Here is a 19,771-nt window from a genome sequence, read left to right as displayed (position 1 = left end):
ATGCACAAGTGGGCCAAATGAAGGTGGCAAAGGCAACCTTAATTCTGGCATTTCCTAACTTTTGTTTGCTGGACTTTGTACCCTTAATAATGGTCTTTTAACATAGCTTTGTGTGTGTAATTACCTAGGTTTCTACAAAGCAAGTTGGGGGAAAAAAAAACAAAAAAAACTCCAGAAATTTCATCATGTGGCATCATACTGACACCCACATGGGTCATGAGCAGGGTTGGAATCTTTAGATTCACCACACAGACCTCTGTTACTTGAGCCAATGGAGTAACTGATAGCAGTAGTAGATTCTCATCCTCTATGTGGACCAACATTAGATGCAGATGAAATATACACTTTGCCAGTGGGTTTCACAGACATTTGTTGAGAGCAGAGGATTGGGGAGACTGAGGAATCTTAAGCACCATTCCACACTCTGGAGGAAGTTGTATTCTAGTGAACACATGCTCGTTTCCCCCCAATCTTAAGGCTTTCTGCCTAATCCCCTCCAACCTGCCCTGATCCTGTTTCTTCCCCACTCCTGGCTCCCTGTCCCAGTCTCAGATTCCCTGCCTACCCATTCCCACTCTCCACTCCTCAGGCTTCTCCTTCCAGTCTCCTTGCCCAGCCAGTCTTAGTCTTCCTCTCAGTCCTCATCTTCCCTCACAACTCCTAGTCTCTCAGTCCCAGTCCCCCATGCCCGGCTCCTTGCCTGAACTGTCTCTTCCCCAACCCAATGGCTTCACACTATAGACTCCCTCACTGGGTTCCTCATCCACTCTCATTCTCCTCATCCCCTCCTTTGTTCCTTGTCTCAGCCGCTGCCCAGCCAATCCCAGTTCTCCCCACCACTCTCCCGGGTCCATTTCAGAGATGTCTCTCTTCCCCTCCCCCCACCTCCCGCCCCACTGGTTCCTAGTACAGCCAGTCCCAGTCTCCTCCCCTCACCCCAGCTGCATATCCAATCTCAATTTTGTCCCCATCAGCTGACCATTGCCCACTTCCTGGTTCCCTCACTGCTTTCCAGTCCTAGTCTCCCTTGCTCCAATGCCCAGTCTCACCCCAGCCCAGAGCCTGTGAGAAAGCCATTATAGGGCAAGTCCTTCTGAGATCTTACAGCCTGCATGCCTAGTCGCTGTGGGGGCAGTGAACATGCAGTCCATTCACATGTAGTCATTAGGGAATGGAGCATGCTCAGGTGCTCTGTGGGGCTGGCACATATGCAGTTTGGTCAGTTCTAGGAGATGTGAGAGGCTTGAATATGCTCAGTGAGGACAAAATCTTCAGAGATTTTCGCTGTTAAGCTCTAGTTACTAGAGTCTAGTAAGTCTTCACTGAGCATGTTTGAACTAAATTGTCCAAAGGCTTATAACTTAGCCAAATTTGGGTTTACTCTTATGGGGACAGCAAAAGACACACTCCTCTCACAAAGGCCACCCCTTCCAAATGTCAAGTTCCTGCTACACTGCATGCTACTTGATCATTTTAAAGAAAAGGCCTCAAGAATTTTTTAATAGGAGCAAAACAATGTATTTTTCCCTTCACTTATTTTTTGAAACAGCTGACCCATTTTGGCTGAAATTTTCCCAAAAATTCAGCCTGAGAGAGGCACCTTACATGGAAAATATTGGTTCAAGTTTGGCTCAACAACTGAAAACAAGGTCTTATAATACGATGTATCAGGAAACCTTAGTAAGAGGCAGTAATACCAGCCCCGACTATAATTATTTAGGAGCAGAACTGAATAGTGGATTAGTGAAGTCTGCTACTGGCACTATGGGGATTCAGTGCAGAAAACCCATAGAGAAATGTAAAATTCAAGTGGATTTTAAGCACTGGCAACTGGTAACAGACAAAATTTGCCTTCCACAAATGTAGAGCAATACACATTTTATAAAAAACAAAATGAGCTTTGAATTTGCAGAAGCCTTGGAGGAAAAACTTATTGGATTTATCATGCAGCAGTAGTCAAAGAAGATGCCTACGTATTCAAACAAGCAGCAGAATATTTTGAGTTCTTTTCCTTTAGTTGGAGAAGGGATAAATCAGAAAGTTCTATGGGAATTGGAAGCAACAGCTGGAACTGGGAGTGTCAGCTGAGTATTAAGCAGCTGAGATCAGGAGTAGCAGCTGGAATTTAGGCAGTTGGGAGTGTTAGTTAGGAAAGGGGTATCTGAGAATGGGAGTGGCAATTGGGTTGTGTGCTGGGAAATCAGCAGCTAGGAACATGGCAGGAGGGACTTAAGCAGTTGAGAACTGGACGAGTGGAAATGGCAGCTGGCAAAGGGGCAGCTGGGAATGGGAAGGTCAGTTGAGAAATAAGAAGTTGGAATGTGGCATTTGACGTTACCACAGGGAAGTCAGACAAACAAAACTGAAAAAAATGTAATGACAGTAGCAGGATCCCCACAGAGAGAGGAGAAACAAGGCAGTCACTGAGGAGAAGCTAACAGGAAGCACAGTAAAGTTTGTAATAACAGCAGTGTGGGGAAGGATAGAGCAAGAGGAAACTAAAAGACCAAGGAAGAAACTTAGGGTAGAGGTGGAAAAAAAGCCTGAGAAAAAACTACCCGGGAAAGTAAGTTAGCTGCTAGTTATTCTCTATCCTTGTAGATGGCATTGTGAAGGTTCTGAAACAATACCGGATTTGTCATGTTTTTAAATAAATATTAATTTATTTAAAACACATCTTGGTGCTGTACAATAATTTAATTTTAAAAAAATCTTACAAAAACACAACAAAAAACACTATTATAAAACTACAACCAGAATGATGAGACATATAGCCCTATAATAGAATAGAAATAAAGAAACAATATCAGCTTTCTCTGATGAGGCTTATGAAACAGATCCTGTATTTGGGAAAACTGTGGATCACGTGTTAAAGGGTCACTGCACGTATTTCAGGACACTAAAGACCCAGATCCTCAGAAGTATTTAGGCTCCTAATTTGCCTAAATACCTTTGATGATCTGTCCCTGTCAGACATATTTAGCTTTGTCTTGGCTAGTTTTTGGTCATGTTGTAACACTTCTATACAACTGTAAACACCAAAGTAGACACTTCACAAAATGAGCTGTGCCCTGGAATAAAGATTTAAGTGTCTACATTAGCATTTACAGTTATGATGGTTAACATGTTGGTTACAAATTAATTGGCAACTAACATGGATTAGTGATGGCCCACAACTTTGCTGCTCAAATTCATGGGTTTTTTTTGGTTAAGTATGAGTGAGGGTAGAGAGTTTGTGTGTTGTTGATTTATGCGGGCAGCTAGTAAGATGTGTATGCTGGGTTGAGGGGCTGTTTGTGTGGTGGTTGTGTTGATTTGTGTCTGGTTGGTTGTGCTGGAAAATTGTGTTGATTTGTGGGAGTGCAGAATGAGCGGTGCATGTCACTGTGAGGGGCTGGGTGTTTTGGGGGTTATTCTGTATGCCGTGTGTTTTGTGCTTCAAGGTTTGCACTAATGGCATCTGAGCACACAAGAGTGGCAGTTGGACCAAATAATTGTGTGCAGTCTCCCTGATACATCCAATGAAACTGCTGAATGCAAATTAGCTGCACAATAAGGGCAGTGATTGGTTGAATTACCTCTGCTATTACAATGGTCTCGGATTCTTGGCATGACACAGCTATATGCCTTACTGTAGCTGTGCACCACACAGGTGTAATTTGTAAAGCTAAAATGGCTAAGAACTTAAAAATTGGATGGTAACAGACCAGTAATGATTTCATCTGGTGACATTCTGAATAAAAGAAGCTCTCAGACATGCGTGTGGCTGTTTCTATTGCTTCAAATTGACTCTACAGACATAAAATAAGCTTCAGAGTGACACACACAGTGCTAATCCTGAAATCTTATTATACGGATCATAAGACTCCCAACCTTAATGCAGAAGGTAAGGACTGACGATCGTTTGGAGAACTCAATGACACATAAGAGTTTGGAATAGAAAGTGCCTGAACATAGGTTATAAATTATACAAAATATGTCAAAATAACAGTACAGTTACACATTGAAAAATTAAGAAATGCCAGAATTAAGGTTGTCTGTGAAATCTTAGTTCTGCTCCCTTGTATGTATATATTTATGATAGCCTTGTCTAACATCGCATAGGAAGTCTGTGGCAGAGCAAGGAATAGAATCCAGCTCTCATGGGTCCCAATCTAGTACCCTGAACACAAGAAAATATTCCTTTCTCTTCTTGCAGCACTTTGCCTCATTAGATGTCTCACCTGTGCACTAAATGTGGCACGGGTCCTGTAGAATAGACAGAATATGATCATGTAAAGACTACATAGTACATATGCACAATGAAGACAAATGAAGGTTGCATATGCATCCTTAATACTGGTATTTCCTCATTTCTGAGTCCTTGACTTTGCAACATTAATTTTCTTTCAACATAATTTATGTATGTAATTTTCTAGGGTTTTATAAAAGCAAACTGAAAAGACTTAGAAGTTTTCATCACATGAAACCAGACTGACCCCTTGCATGGATCATTAACAGGATTGTAATCCGTAATTTTCAAATTCACAGCACAGACCTCCACCACTTGAATTAAAAGAGAAACTGGTAGCAGTACTTGGCTTACTAACTCTATGTAGACCAGCTATTTAAGTGAAGTGAGACATGCATTTTGAAAGTGGCTTACACAACTATTTGCTAGACAGCAATGGAATGTGGAGAATCATGGATATCTTTTCCTGGCTCTGGAGGGCACTGTGGTTACAGACAATACTGCCAACCATATATATATGGTACATTAATTCTGAAAGTCAGTGTAGCTAAGTGGATGAGACTTGGGTCTGCCATGTTAGAGACTCTGGCCAAATTCTAGACCATATTGTGGCCTCTGTATGGCACTTCATTTTTGCACCAGAAGTTGTTGCAAAGGACTTCTTAATTATAATGCAGTTCTTCTCTGGGGTAATACATTGTTGCTAGTTTTGCGATCACCCTGCAAATAAGATATAAGTACAAGACAAAAGTTATCATTGCCATAAGAAGGTGCACCTTTATTAACTTCAATGTAGTTACACCTGCTTATGAGAGCAGTGATGACTCATACTCCTTTGTGCCTTCTTACCATTCAAGCATTCATACTTTTAACCCCAAACAGAAGTGGAGAAAAACATGGTCATCTTACATTTCATTTAATGTGTGAATCATCTTTAATAATGAACTTGAATATATGAGCATTGCCAATACTTGAATTTTATACACAAGAATCTTATTAACCAGTTTGGTTAGACAACAATTGACATTTTAAAAGCTTTTTCTCCCTGATAATATAGCTATAGATTGTAAACTGTCTGGGCATGAAACATCTTACTGTCCTGGGTTTGTACAGCATCTAGCACAGTGGGATCCTAGTCCATGACTAGGACTCCTGGGTGCCACAGTAATACAAATAATAATAAGACATACTGGTGTTGCCTAGAATACACCACATACTTCATAGTGTGTGACATTTAAAATAGATTGTGGGAGGGTTAGAAAAGAATGCTGGGAATATGCAGAAAATTAAGGATGATCCAGGTTAAGATGGCCAACTCAGCACTGTTCCTGAATTTATACACTTAACTTAGCCAAGGATGGTTAAAGACCTAAGTGAAATTATTCTTGTGGTCTTGACCCAGTTCAAAATAGGTAAGCTGCTAGCTCACAAAAACCACCATCCTAACTTGCATTGACTGGCAACCTACTAAGCAGAAAAGTGTACTGTTGTTAATTCAACTGGTAGGACAACACTGAAGAACTAAAAATGCAGCATGTCCACAAAAGCAATGCTGTTTAGTCAGCACAGTTAGTACTCTTGCGCTGTACTTCACGATTACAGATGCACTATCCCACAGATCCCAACATAGGTTCCTGAAGCAGTGGCTTCTGGGAGATTTTGAAAGGCTTTCTGAAAGAGGTTAGATTCAAAAACCTCCTGGGGAAACAACATGTTGTTGAGGTCCATGGAGAGCGCAGTTTCCAGCATCCTTGACCCTTCTGCTGCACAGTTCAGAAGATATAATAGATACCTACATTCTGGACTGTGTTATAGTTAATAAGACTATTTTCATAGTTAAGATAATTATGCCAGTGATCCTATACAAACTGCACTGCACTGGTGGATTTGGCATAAGGGATGACCACTCCTTGGTCAGCCCAGCTCAAAACCAGTACAGTTCAAAAGGTGGAACAAGCATCTGTGGACCACTGGGAATACATGTGTGAATACAAGATATGTTACAGACATATTAAGGGTGATTAGAAAGTCACATTTCTTCAGCATAGACAAGGCCAACAAGAACAGACTCAGAGGGACCATCTCTAGAGTTAAAAGCTAAGAGAAACTGGTGAGACAGGGAGGGAAGCTTATACTGCCGCAGCATAGTGCACCTGTCCTGGGAAAAGGATTGTCTCCGGATCTGTCAGCTGGCCAATAAATTCACACATATTTTAAACATACTCAAATAAGTCCGTAGGAAAAATACTATAAATGCATGTAGAATAAATAAGAAATTAAAGAATTAGAGTTAGCTTAAGTGTGGTTAAAGAAATGTGTGTTGTAAAGAAAAGTCCTGACTAGCAAGTAGAAGGAAGGCCTTGAAAGTAATGTTAAAAAGCCAGAAGGAATGAAGTTGGGAGGATGTCTGGTCTAAAGAATAACTGACGAGGTAAGGAAAAGTTTCTAAAATGAGGGCCTCGGGCCAAAAGGGGTGACTGCAGATGGTTTTGAATAAGACAAAGAAAATCTGACTTAGAAGGAGCCAAGATGGACTTCCCACCCCACATACCAGTGTCATCTTAAAAGTAAGGCCTGTGCGAATCCAGGTGCAATGTAAAAGCTGTTGGTCTGCAACAAGGAGAGGCTCTGGAGAGAAAGGAGGTTGTAAATCTTTTTTGGACTAAGACTGGAAATAAGGGTGAACGGTCTCAAATTGGTTGTTAGCTACAGTAGTAATTGGCTATGATATTATTTGTTGAAGGGTATGAAAGTTATGAATGTGAGGGTCCTTTATCAGTCCCGACCTGCTCATGCTGAAATGTGCCAGGATAAAATGGTTTTCCATAGGTCTGGCCTGAATACTGATCAAAGACTTATGAATATTTTGTTACTGTATTGGGTATAGTAACTGCTTTTTTTTTTTTTGGGCTGTTAGGCATGTTTAGAGCAATTGTGTAAGATACTATTTGGCCTTTGGACTAAATAAAGGAATTCACATTTAAATTAGTGTTTGGTAATCTCCCATATTAATAATTCCAAATAATAATTCCAACAATGCCTATTAGATCATTTTCATTTCACACATGTTCGTAAGGTTATTTCAAAATCAAAGTTTTCAAACTTAGCAAAAACTATTCCTCATTATGGGATGAAGTATATGTTAAACTTGAGCCTTGGAAATAAAGTTGTTTTGAGTTATATAAGTCCAAAAATGGCTGACTACTTTGTAACAATAGAAAGCAACTGTTGTTTTTGCAACTGCATTATTCAAACATAGCCAACAAATAAACATCTTGTTCAAATATTCAGAAAAAATTGTTTTTGTGATGAGATCAGGCATGACAAGTTTCATTCCAGAAGGAATTTTTTTCAGAAAGTTATGAAGTGAAAAAGAGACTGAATAGAGTATACTATTAAATATAATTACAGTGTCACTATAAATGCCATATTTTACCACTGATTTTAACATTAAAACAGCTGAGTATGTATGTGAAAAAATTCATGTTATATAAAGGAGCTATGTATAAGGAGTGGGATGCTTGTTAACATTATTTCTAAAAATGAGTGGAAACCTCTGCCTCTTTCCTTTTATAGTACTGAAAATACTCTCCGAAGTGCTAAAATACTTCAGAATGCTAATTTCTGAGGCAAAGAAAGAACTCTGGTTTTACTGATGAGCTTTTTCAATTAAACAAAAGGCAACTGAAGGAATACTTGAAGATGTGAGGGAAAGAGAAGAAATGTCACGAGAATGAATAATCTTTTATACTCTATTATCAATGTCAAAGGTCTGTCAAGCATACTTTTCCATGACTGTTTAGCATTGCAGAGTTTGTGAAAGGTGCCAAATTAAAATCACTAGAAACATAATTCCCTGCCATTACACCCATTCAATCCTTGAAGTCTTCTGAAACTGCCAATAAGATCGTCAGTATGGATGTAATTATTGTGATGTGGACACTTATCCACTAATAACCTGATAACTAAATCACTAAATGTAAAGACATTTTGTCAGCATTGACCACGTAAAAGTTTAAGTTAATATCTTATGCAAGGATCTGTATCTCATAATTAGTTCTTTGAATTATTCAGTCAACCCTATACACCTATCTTTTAATTTACAATGATATGTCTTAAATTAAACAGCAGAAAAGCCACCATGGCTAAATGTTCTTAAACAGTGAGGAAATTATTGCAAATTCTCATTTTAGTTTACTGACATAAGAATATGAACTATGGCTATTTTATTCAGGCCTGCTCTAAGAGGCAGGTATACCATTTCACATGCCTAAATATAGGATGCTTTCATGTTCTCTGCAATCAACTGTAAAGCAAGTGTGCATTGAACAGAAACTAGAATTCTTAGGTCAAGAAGTGTCTTGGGGGAAGAAGGGGGAAAACAACAACAAATTAAAAAAATACCAGGCGGTGAAAACTGACAAGGGTTTTAAATGCAATTCTGAGGTCAATCTAGAATTCTGTAGCATTTGTGGCAGCCACAAAATCCCCCAAAATGGAGAACCTTGGGTATATTGCAAGTATTAAATGTGGGCACCTTACAACTAACCCACAATAACTACCAGGTTTAAAGTAAGTAGTGAAAAATCAGGCACCTTTTGGCATGAATTGCTGTTTCACTACTCACACAACTCTAACAGGTCAAATTATTGAAAATGTTCACTAATTTAGTGTACCTCAGTTTTGGGTAATCAACTGAAGACTCCTTGTTCCATGGAGCTGAGTCTTCAGCATCTCAAGTTAGACAAACAAAAACTGAGACAGACAATTAGTGAACACTTCTGAAACTATGGCTCCATGAATAACTGCAACTCTAAGGAGGTTGACGAGGACTCCAACTCGTGTGGGGTTAACTGTCTCTCCTATGCCCAACCCGCAAGGGGGGAGGGGCGGAAAGAGGTTGGGGAGAATCTGAGAGAGAGGGGGACAGAAGCTGGTGGGAGGCCAATAGGAGTGGAGGGAAAGAGAGGTGGCTTCGTGGGGCCACGGATGGGGTGTGCATAAGACTGGCAGTAGCTGGGCAGAGATATTAGACTGGAAGGTGGGAGAGGCTGAGAGCAGGGGTTAGATTGGGATTGGTTAGACAGACTGAGATTGGGTGCCTGCAGGGGGTGAGGTGGGAGAGAAGAGACTAGGACTGGCTGGGGAGAGAAGCTAGGACTGGCTGGACAAGAGAAACTGAGAGGCCAATGATAACTAATGCTGGGAAAGTCACCTACATTGAACTTTTCACAGATGATCACTAATTGTGTGTCCCTCCTTTTCTGGGTGTCCAATCTGAAACCCTAGAGTCTGATGTGCAGAAGTGCTGAGTAACCACAACTACAACCCAAGGCAATGAGGGTATGTCTACAATGCAATTAAAGGTATGGCTGACCCATACCAGCTGATTTAGGCTCATGAGGCTCACACTAGGGGACTGCTTAAGTGCAGTGTAGATGTTTGGACTCAGGCTAGAGCATAGACATACTCGGAGAGCTGTACTTCGGACAAATAAAGTGCTATGTAATACTAAATACTCTGAAAAAATCAGGCCTGAGACATCTCAATTTTAACATACACAATTAGTGAATGATTTTGACCTTAATCTCTTTGAACCTCAGTTCACCATCTGTAAAACAGAAATAATACCACTACTTTATCTCACCAGGGTATTGTGAAAATAAATTATTATGAAGCATTTAGGTACCTCAGATACACACTCACAATAAATCAAACATGAGTAGACCCAATGAAGCCTACGTGATATATTATACACATGGTTAAGTGTTCACTGGATTGAGGCTTTATAAACTAAACCAGAATAATTCTTTAGATAGTTGTGGAATAACAATTTACTTTTAATCATCAGAAAGGTAACTTATGTGGACTATGCAATAAACTCTGGGTATGGCTCTCATCAGTAAAATAATTTGAATATGTTTATTTTACTTAGTTTATAGTATCCTGTAGTTAACAAGAATATATAGTATTTCACTGCATCTTAAGTAAATAGTTTTATTTTCTTTACTGATTAAGTTGAAAAACTTTGCTGTGAAAATAATTCTCAAATTATTCTTCTTCTAGGAAATGTGAAGGTCTTGGAGGATCAAGCCCTCACACAATTGAATGATAAAATGAAATCTAAAAAGCTAAGCCATTGAAGTATGCTGGTTATAGTGTACCTTAGAAATTCTAAAAATATATTTTGATAACAAAAGGTGCATTTATGCAGATATGCCAAATGCATATTCCTTACCTCCAAGGAGGCAAACCATTAAGGATAAATACATTTAACTGTCTATTATCTACCTGAAATGACATGACATTTTATTTCTAGTACAGAAAAAACATCCTCTAATTCAATGGGAGATTTATAATGCTTGAACCAAAATTTTGAGAAGTCTTAGAAAAACAGATTTACAATATTTAAAAAGAAACCAAATTCCTACAAAAGGAAAAATTTGTGAAGAAAATATTAGTCACACTTTACAAGTTAATGCATATTTTAAAGCTTTAGAAGCTTAAAATTTAAACCAAATAGATTTTGTATATAAAACACTGGTAACTGCTATTAAAAAAAAAGCCTTAATTTTCACTAGATAAGCCATATTAACAGTCAAAAAACAATTTGTGAAAATATACTGTAAACTACTGCAAAAGTAATGTGTTTTTTCTATAGTTGGTTCTTCTAACTGTATATATTCTATTCCAAGTTCTGAACAGAAGACATTTAAGAAAATGCTAAGAAAAGAGAGAATGCTATTTTTTAAAAAAAGCTGTATGTTATTTTTATGAGCTGAGAAAGTTAAACTAAAATAGACTGACAGTGCAGGGACCTCATCTTGTGAAGCAGCACGTACGCTTAGGACACTAGAAAAACTAGTGATAGGACAGCATCTTCTTCTCGAATGAACTGCTTCCCAAGTCTCTTCAATTTGGGAGGGGGACCCCTTCACTGGATTCCTTTTAATGATGTTAGACATGGAGTGCTGTTTCGTTGACAGATTTAACTCCTTATTCATTGCCACTGCAGCACACCTCCAAAAAGGGACTTACAGCTACTAAACTGGCTCCAGGTGCAAGTCTTTTTTAAGAGGGGGAAACTGCACCACGCTGGATAAATCCCCTGTCGATGTGGTAGCACTAAACACACGCACGTCCCCACTAAACCTGCCAAAGTCTACTTGCTGAGGGTAACTTTTGCAAGAAGCAATGAAAAGGTCGGCCGGGGGGAGAGCAGGGAGACTCCATCCCTTCGAAACGGCAACAGCAAAACAAGCAAGTAAACAAGGTGTTTGCAACGCGCTCTTTAGCATCAGACCCCCACCCCCACACGCTGCATGGCAGCGACACAAACACACCCCGGGGCGCGCGCGAGGGGCGCCCCCAGTCTGCCCCCGCATCTCCCGCTGGAGGCGGCGCTGGCGGGAAGCCTGTCCCCAGGGGCAGAGCAGCGCGCAAGGGACACACCGCCGCGCGCGGCGCTGGCGGCAATGGAAAGTTGCTTCTGCGTGCGCCGCCCGGGTGCCGCCGCCGCCACGAGAACAGCGCGCGGCGGGGCAGGGGCCGGGGAGGAGGCAGCGACCCCGTTCCGTGACGCGGCGCTGCCGAGGCGCGCGCCCTCCCTTCGCAAAGGCGGGGGGGGGGGAAGAGCAGGGCAGAGACCCCCCCCCCCGGGGGGGCAGCCGAGCGCGGCCTTCTTCAGCACCCTGCCCGCAGCAGGTGCGCGGGCGGATGTGGGGAGCCGCTCCGGCTCAGCCACCTCCCCGCGCGCCCCGGCCGCGCGTTCGTCACGGAGCTGGGGAGCCGCATCGGCCCAGGGGCAGCAGCGCCCGCGCGGAGCTGGGACTGCCGCAGGCGGCCGGGAAGCAGGACGGGCGGGGGGAGGGGGAAGGAAAACGCACAAGGCGGGCGGGCAGGCGGCAGAACCGCGGCTTTATTAATGTCAGTCGGCGCTGCCCCTCTGCCCCCGCTCGCTGGCTGCCCAGCTCCGCTCCCCCGCGGGCGGCGCGGAGGGGCCGGGCCGGGCCCGGCGGGTTGGCGCGGCGGCCCCAGCCGGAGATGGCGGTGGGTAGAATAAGGCACACTGGGTAAAAACACATTTATATACTAACCTCGCCGAGAAATTTTCCAACAATTCCTCCGTCCGACCACCATGCACCAGGACAGGAAACGGCCGCCTCAGCGCCCGCCCGCTCTAGCGCCGCCCACAGCCGTGCGGGCGGGCCCCGCAACCAGCACTCGCCGAGGCGCCATTGGGCGGCCGGCGGCCCAAACCACCGCCTGCGCATTCCATTGGTCGCCGGAGGCCCAGCGCCAGCTCTGATTGGCTACGTGCCCGCGGGCCCTGCTCCCCGCGCCACGGCCTCTCAGCTATGCTGGGTTCGGGGCCGCCACGGCCGCCATTTTGTGCCGCGGCCAGCGAGTAGGGCGCCTTGTTGTACGTCAGCGGCAGAGAAGGAGCCAGCTGGGCCGCGGGCGCCATTTCCCCGCACGGGCTGGGAAGGAAGACGGTAGATAGCCCCGCTCAGGGACTCCAAGCGCTGGGCTCGCTCCGGCGTCGGCGTCGTGCTGGCGAGCGGAACCGGAGGTTCCTCTGATTTTAACAGCCGTGGCGGACGCGCTCGCAGGGAGGAGGCTGGTTTTCCTCGGCCGGGCCCGCCTGCCACCTGCTGTAATGGGGGGGACGAGCCTGCTTCGCACCGGGGGCCGAGGCTGCGCCACCTTCGGAGCCGATCCCTGCTCCATGCAGCGTAGAGCCCCAGCACCCCCCACACACACACACCGGGGAGAGCCCCAGCGTGGTTCCCCCTCCATAGGCTCAGCACCGCACTGACACAGCGAGGGGAGCCTGGCCCTGGCTTGTCTCAGCTGCAGCTCCTTGTTAGGGCCAGCTCTTTTCTCAACAGCCAGGGAAGAGGTGCTGCTCTCCCCCCCTTCCCCCGCTTATTGGGTCATGGCCCCTACCTGCCTGGGGCCTTCACCGTGGCTGATTCTCACCTACCCCCGGATAGGAGCCAGGTCCAGACTTTATCGTCCCTTGGCATTAACAACAGTGACAGGGACGGTGAGACTCACAGCAAGAGCTGTTCTGCAAAGGGACCCTTGTCTGGGAACGGGAGCTGTTCTGTCCCCCCCATCCTAGCTGCTGGCACTTGTAGATTCAGTGTCAGCACAGGACAGACTTGGAGATGGAAACTGACTAACCTGATGAAAGGGGAAGGCCCTAGTCAAAGGTTTTAGAAATCTAGAGAGAAGGATCCCATTTTCACTGTCAACATTCAGACACTAGCACTTATTAGTTTATTAGGTTGTTTTTACTAACTGTCAGGCAAACATTTCTCTTCAGTTATGAATATACAGTTGTTTTAAATACATAAACATTTCCATTTTAAAAGATTGAGAGATCCAAAACTGAGTTTTAAAACAAATAAGAGGGACTACTTTTTAATTATTTGTAATTTTAAAATATTTAATAAAATACTCAATTAGGGAAAATAACTGATATTAACCTTAAGATTTTGAGATAAGTATTTCCCCTACTGTCAGAAGCCTTACCTATAAAATCTATAATACATTATGGATATTAAACATTTGGACTGGCTCCCACATCCCCCCCCCCCACTTCCAAAAAGATTTAGCTAAAATAAGCTTTCAGAAATACTAAGTGGTTTTCCCTAGCTGCCATCATTCAAGCATAATTGTTTCTGAATAACTTCACCTTCAGAAAAGTCCTGATTGTGAATATGACAATTGAATAAGTGGATCTATGTTTTTACTGTTCAACTAAAGAGTTGTCCTTTTTCATTTCTCATTTAGAAAAATAGTACTTGATTCTAGATTTATAAACTGTTGTATTTTATTATACACAAACAATTAGTAGTACATGTAGGGTGTTGTTCCTAGGCAATTTCATATCCCTCACCCATTAATGTGGCTAAAAAATAATTCAGATAGGGATTATTCACCTATAACGCCATCAAATCCTGGAGCATGGTCTTTGTATTTGTCCAATTGTGGATAGCTGTCCTTGTCTCTCCTCACTGTTCTTTCATTAATTTTCTTAGAGCCAGGGTGGGCCAGGTAATACCTTTTATGGAACCAGCTTCTCTTGGTGAAAGACAAGCTTTCATGGTCCACAGAGCTCTTCATCAGGTCTTGATATTACCTCACCTACTGTTCCGTCTCCTGGAACCAATGCAGCTAAAACAACACTGCAAATGTTTTTCCTCATGTAGTTGTGTTAAAAAAGATCAAAAAACCCACCTTCATTTTCAACATGAGTTAAGATACATGTTAGTTCCTACACTCAATATTTTTGCAAATCAACATCCAGTTCACAGTGGTTTGTTTTTTTTTATTTTCCCATTCTACATACTCTTTTTCCATAGGTTGGTTTAATGTATTTTATGTAATTAGTTACATAAGACATTCATCTTGAAAAATTCTCAACTATCAACGTATGTGTACAGAAACAGAGAAAAGCATCTGTTTTTGGGGTGGAAGTTGATAACTGATGTATTACACCAGGGGAAGAAGGGAAATTTTAGTTTAGGCCAGCCAACTAAACTCCTCATGTTTGTACTTTAGGACCCTTAACACCACACAGAACTGGCAGACCCTGATTAAGACCTCATTCACAACATATTTTACCCAAGTTATTGCAGTATCAAATCCTTTTTTTTATAGTGCTTCCTCTCTACCAAACATACATAATTAACTGGGCTGAAAATTACTTAGACAAATTAGGCTCTATTGACTTGAAGTCATCTAATGAAATACATCATAGAATACTTAGGGACTGGCCAGAGAGATCTGGGCAATTAGCTATTATTTTTGAGAACTCATGGAGACAGGAGAGATTCCAGAGGACTAGAAAAGGACTAATATAGTACCTATATATAAAGGGAATAAGGACTACCCAGGGAAGTACAGACCAGTCAGCTTAATTTCAGTACTCAGAAAGATAATGGAGCAAATCAAACAATGTGTTAGCACCTAAACGATAATAAGGTGATAAATACGAGTCAATAGGGATTTGTTAAGAAATTTCAAACCAACATACTATCTTTTGATAGGGTAACAGGCTTTGTGAGAAGTAGTAGGCTGGAAGGGCATACCAAGTGGGATTCTGCAGGTATCTATCCTGGCTCCAGTTCTATTTAATATCTTCATAAATTATTTGACTAAAGGCATAGAGAATACACACACAAAGCTTGTGGATGATAGATGCCAAGCAGTGAGGGATTGCAAGTGCTTTGGAGGGCAGGATTAGAATTCAAATTATCTTGATTAACTGGCGAAATGGTCTGAAGTAAATATGATGAAATTCAATAAGGACAAATCACTTAGGAAGGAATAATCAATTGCACAGGTACAATATGGGAAATGATTACCTAGGAAGGAGTACTGCAGAAAAGAATCAGGATTACAGTGGCTCACAGACTAAATGAGTCAATAATGTAATACTGTTGCAAAAAAGTGAACATTCTTGGATGTAAATCAGCAGGAGTATTTTAAGCAGGACAAGAAGCAATTCTTCCACTCTTCTCAGCCCTGGTAAGACCTCAACTGGAGTACTGTGTCCAGATCTGAGTACCACACTTTGGGAAAGAGATAGACAAACTGGAGAAAGTCCAAAGGAAAGCAACAAAAATGATTCAAGATCTAGACAACATGACGTACAAGGAAAGAATGAAAAATTGGGTTTATTTAGTATGGAGAAGAGAGGAGTGAGGCGCCATGATAGCTGTCTTCAAGCATGTAAAAGGTTGTTATAAAGAGTGAGGTGATAAATTGTTCCTATCCACTGAGGACAGGACAAGAAGTAATGGGCTTAAATTGCAGCAAGGGAGATTTATGTTAGATATTAGAAAATCTTTCCTAAGGGTAGTTAAGCAGTGGAACAAATTACCTAGGTTGTGGAATCTCTGCCATGAGAGGTTTTTAAGAACAGGTTAGACAAACATCTGTCAAATGATGGTCTAGAATAGGGCATCTGTCCTCATGGATCTGGTATCTGCCTTTGAGAAGTTTTTGGCGTCTTCAATTGACCTGTTTGTGATTTGTACAAATGTGAAGGGAGGCCAAATGTCTGAATGATGAGATTGAAAACCTGAATCAGGCACTGCTTAGAGTTGTTGATCCTATGCCTGCTGAGCCAGTCTGCCTTTTGAGTCAGGTCTCCTTTGATGTGGATCACTCTGAGGGATTGAAGGAACTTTTCTGCTCACCTCGTTATTTCCACTGCTTCCATGTATAGTGCTGGACTCCTTGTTCCCCCTTGGTTGTTTCAATATGTGACCATAGTCACATTGTCTGATTGAACCAGGACATGGTTCCCCTTTAGGGTGGGCTGGGACCTTTGCAGTTAGCTTGACTGCTCTCAGAGTCTTGACTTACGTTGTGAGCCTTTTCCTCCTCATTCCAGAGGCCCTGGGCTGTTTGGGTCTCCAAATGAGCTCCCCAGCCCTCCAGGCTAGTATCAGTTGTGAGAACTAAAGGATCTGGAAGGCAGCTGGGCATGCCTTTGCAGACATTACCATGTGCTGACCATGATTGTAAGGAGCTGAACACCTGTGTTGGACCCTGTATTTGATCTTTCATGTGTTCTGGGGAGTGGTCCCACACCTTTAACATGAAGGCTTGAAAATTTCTGGTGTGTGATTGTGCCCACAGAGTGATCTCTATGCAGGACCCCAGGAGTCCTAACATTTAGAGGCATAGTGCTTTGGCAGGCCTTCTATGGTGTTGGAGCAAGAAAATAAATGCCTGGTTGGAACTAGGGAACTTTTCTTGGCACTGATGATGGGCACCTGCAGGAGATTCCAACATACGAGTTGTGGTCCTGGGTGCTGCTGACTGCAGTGGAGCTCTGATCAAGCTCTGATCCAGGAATGGATACACTTGAGTTCCCTGAAACGTAAGTCTGGCTATTCTCATCACCACCATCTTTGCAAAACCACTGGGGACCAAGAACAGCCCAAATAGGAGTGTTTTGTAGATATTTCCTGCCATAGGTGAACCTCAGGAGTCTGGGGAGGCATGGTTTGATGAGGATATAGAAATGTGCATCTGCTAGATCTACTCAAGTCAAGAAGTCTTCCCAAGCCGGGGTGACAGAGTCTCCATCAGAAACTGTTTTCATCCACTTGTTGAGCCTTTTGAAATTAAGAATGGTTCTAATACCCCTGTGCGCTTCTGTACAAAGAAGAAGAAAGGTACTCTAGGTTCTACTCTTTCTTCTGAGGGAACACTTGCTGTCACTCCCATATCTAGAAGATGAGCTATTTCATTTGGGATCAGATTGTGTTTTACCAGGGATCACTGAAGCTGGGTGACCAGATGAAGAACAGATAGGTGGAACCTGCAGCTCAAGGGAGTATTTCTGACTCAGTATTTCCCTGACCCACTTGTCTGTGGGGAGTCAAAACCATTCCTCTAGAGAAAATAGGAAATCCTGCCCCCTAGCTTCAACTCTGACTGGAGTCTTTGTCAAAGTGGATTTGGGGGTGACAGAGATCCCTCTGGAGTTTCCCCCAGGTTCTCAATTCCACTATTTTCCTTTGGGAAATTTGTTGTCCTTTAGCCGATACCTTTGTGAGGATGAGGAGCAAAAAGAAAATGTCTCTCTGAAGGTCAGTCTATATTCTCTTGAGGGTCCTTAGAGGGAAGGGAGACACTGTTTGAATTTTTCTGCACTGTCAGCCTCCACCTTATCCAGCTTTTCTCCAAAAAGGAGAGAATCTGTAAACTTGGCATAGCATAGAACCTACTTAGAATGAGCATCCACCTTCCAGGATTGGAACCATATAGGGGCACGTGGCTACTGAGCTTGGAAGCCATGGCTTGGGCCGAGAACTTCGTCTCAATGGATACAATATCAGCTACCAATGCAGTTTTTAGGGTGACTTTCTTTAAAGTGAAGCCAAAGTCAGGGTGATCTCCGTCCTTAAAGGTTTTGAGATTTTCAGCTAGGAAAGATGCTCCTGCAAAGCAGGTAGCTTCCAAAGATACTTGGAAGGTGTCAGAAGAGGCTTCAAAAGTCCTTTTTGAGAGTAGCATCCATCTTTGTATCAGTGGGTTCTTTTGGGTAGAACTCCCCTTCTGATCCCTACATGAGCATCAAACTTTAGGTTCTCAGCAAGAGCCCTTGAATGTTAGAGAGCCTGATGTCACTCTTGCTAATGTGCCAGCCCTTACTAGTCTTGTTCCATTCATTGATAATCACTTCCTCAAAGTATCAAACTTCAGGGGAGGGATTTTTGATGGGAGAAATTTATTCTGAGGTTTACTCTCAGGAGCCTTCTCAAGTTTGAGAGAGAGACAGTTCACCTGCCTTAGTGGCAGGAGGGAGAAGGGGGGGATTCATACCACCTAGATTTTTTGTACTTTTTCCTTTCAATTTTTAGATATTTTAACATTTTCAGAGCACTTTGGGAGCATAGAAGATCAGCTGCAGTTCAGTGAGGCCTTCTGTGGCTTGCCAGAGCCTGATGCACTCTCAAGAGGTCATCTCAGAATCCATCCCCACCGCGTCCCAAGGAACTTAGAGCCCTTGGGTTCAGTTTGTGATGAAGAATAGCTGATTAGAAGCCATGCTTCTTTCCCAAGAGTGCTTAGGACCCACTTTAGAATTGGGGGTCAGGACTTGTAGCCCTGCAAGCCTCCCTTTTTCTGCATGGTCTTCTGGGAATTACTCCTGAGCTGAATGGTCCTTCTCACTTCTGGAACCTCTCAATGCTTTGCACTGGGGTTCTTGGTCCATTTTTCCACCACTGGAGTCACAGGTGCCTTGGTGGGTAAAGGATGTCACCTGCCTGTCTGACTTGTAATCCTGGAACCTAACAGAGTTAGTGAAGGAAGGTTGGGTATAACTTGCCATCCACTGAGCCTGGGAAGGCTGCTTCACCTATAAAGTACCTCTTGAATTTGATCTGGTGCTTTCTTGTATGCTCTGCCATACCTGTAAAGGGCAGAAGAGCCAGAAGGAGATCTTGAGCCTCTGCTGCAGCAAGGGGTAACTCCTTGAAGTTAACCAACCCAGTGAGGAGGAATGGCAAGGAGGAAGAACACTGCTCGCCTATGACCCAAAATAAGGGCAAAAAAGTTAAAACAGGAATGAAGGTGACAGCAAAAAAAACACCATTACCTGGTGCTGCAGAAGCAGAGAATCTGGCAGCAAGCAGGAGCAGAGGGGGCATGGCTGGACTATGCAGTGCTAAAACACTGATCCACCTCTGTGAGCTGTAGAGGAGAGCAACCCAGAGATTCACATTATGGGAGACACTGGGCTGCAGAATAGTCCAGTTGCTGAGCCTCAAAAGCTGAAGAGAAGTGATTAGTCCTTGTAGAGATGTCTCTGGAGGAGTCTTGAGTGAGAGGGATGTAGAAAACAAAAAGCCATCTCTTCTTGTGGTGATCGGGGTCAAATTAATGTTATGTCCTCACTTGGTGCTGCGTACAGTTCTGAACACTCTCAAAAGATAGAAGGGGTTCACACAGGAAATGAAAGTGATTAGAGAAAGATTTTGTATGAGGAAGGACTGAAAAAATATT

General features: G+C 43.0%; 1 protein-coding gene across 2 annotated transcripts in view; it reads right to left on the bottom strand.

Annotated features, from left to right (window-relative positions):
• ZNF143 (zinc finger protein 143) overlaps positions 1-12,374 on the bottom strand; it is a 68,326-nt gene extending 55,952 nt beyond the window's left edge. For both annotated transcript variants that reach the window (XM_067540769.1, XM_067540770.1), the window contains exon 1: positions 12,328-12,374. The gene's annotated coding sequence lies outside the window, so the exon portion shown is untranslated. The remainder of the gene's footprint in view (positions 1-12,327) is intronic.
• Between the last annotated feature and the right edge of the window lie 7,397 nt (positions 12,375-19,771).

Source organism: Emydura macquarii, unplaced genomic scaffold, assembly GCF_026122565.2.
Source record: "Emydura macquarii macquarii isolate MOO-44397 ecotype Brisbane River unplaced genomic scaffold, CSIRO-AGI_Emac_v2 contig_587, whole genome shotgun sequence".
Lineage (NCBI taxonomy): Eukaryota > Metazoa > Chordata > Testudines > Chelidae > Emydura > Emydura macquarii.
This window is presented reverse-complemented; position numbering and strand designations above follow the sequence as displayed.